Source organism: Paralichthys olivaceus, chromosome 21 (assembly GCF_024713975.1).
Source record: "Paralichthys olivaceus isolate ysfri-2021 chromosome 21, ASM2471397v2, whole genome shotgun sequence".
NCBI lineage: Eukaryota > Metazoa > Chordata > Actinopteri > Pleuronectiformes > Paralichthyidae > Paralichthys > Paralichthys olivaceus.
In genome coordinates, this window is record NC_091113.1 from 6,212,472 (window position 1) to 6,213,830 (window position 1,359).

Here is a 1,359-nt window from a genome sequence, read left to right on the forward strand (position 1 = left end):
GGCAAAGCAGCGTCAATGAAGGCTGGCATCCTTTCAGAGGCTTCAAAATAAAACCTGAATACACTCAACGCATACTCAGGGTATTGGCATATGTAAATCACTTGATATGGCCAAAAGTAATATCAAGATTAAAAAAAATCAGCTAGTAAGAAGTATAAATTATAAGTAGGTAGTAGTGAGTAGTATAAGTATGGTGATGGTTTTTGCTCCTGAGTGGAGGTCGTAGTTTTAAACTCTTCTTTATTCACGATGACAAACAGTAGACTGAGGTCGATCAATAATGTGTTACACACAAACTGTAAGCAGTATATCAACATGCATATACTGGACTTTTGTTGTATCGCTGTTGATGAATATTATAGCGTGATGATTGTTGATAGCTTTTGCTCAGCAGCAATCAAAATAAAAACTTATTTAGATGTTTCACTCGGGGTTTAAACATCTAAGAAAGACATACAGGTATATCAATATGCTTATTATTATTGTTGTTGCTTTCATGCTTTAACTTTGAAGGCAAACCCCGTACTTCCGGTGTCTCTGGCTGACTCAGTGTTCTCGACACTTCTGCCTGAATTTCAACATTACTGTCAACTAACACTTTCAATGTCAATGTTTATTCACTTCTCTTCTCCTTGTAAATAAGTAATAATAAATATTGCTGAATCATAATGAACGAATCCACACAACAGTGAAAAGGAGAAATATTTCCAGTGATGTAAAACCTGGACAAAGCCATTAAAACTTAAAAGTGATGGACGTTGCTTTAGGAATCAGTTTATGGAACAATCTCAACAAAGAAACCAAAGAATCTAAAACAAACATATTTAATAAAAAAAAAATTTAGGCTGTATGTTGAGGAAATGCAATACAATGTGTTAATTAAGTTTTGTTTTGTTGTGAAGGGTAAATCATTTTGTGAGCTTCTTTGTATGGTATAACATGAATGGTTACTCAGGAGCTAACAGGGATGTGAGGGGGGCTGTGTCTGCCTGCAGCTATTTTAACTTTTAATTCATTTGAATTATTTGCTTTGTTAATTAATGAAATTTTAAAAAGCTGATGAATACAGAGCTGATAATCAAAGATACTGATTATTGTCATGTTAACCTGTGTGACTCATTTTACCACGTTAGTCACGTCATCACAGTTTATTTGTCATCAGTAAAAAAAAAATTCCTCAATGAGCTGACCCCAACTTCTGACCGGGGCCTTAGCGCCATCTTCTGGTCAAAAGGAAGAAGTTTCCACATACTTGGCACAGAGTCAGGGTCCTTTAGTTGTTTATTCATTTTAGACAATTTCTTCTTCTTCTTCATTAATTTGAAAGCAAGAGCTGATTTAAAATACACAGATTCAACT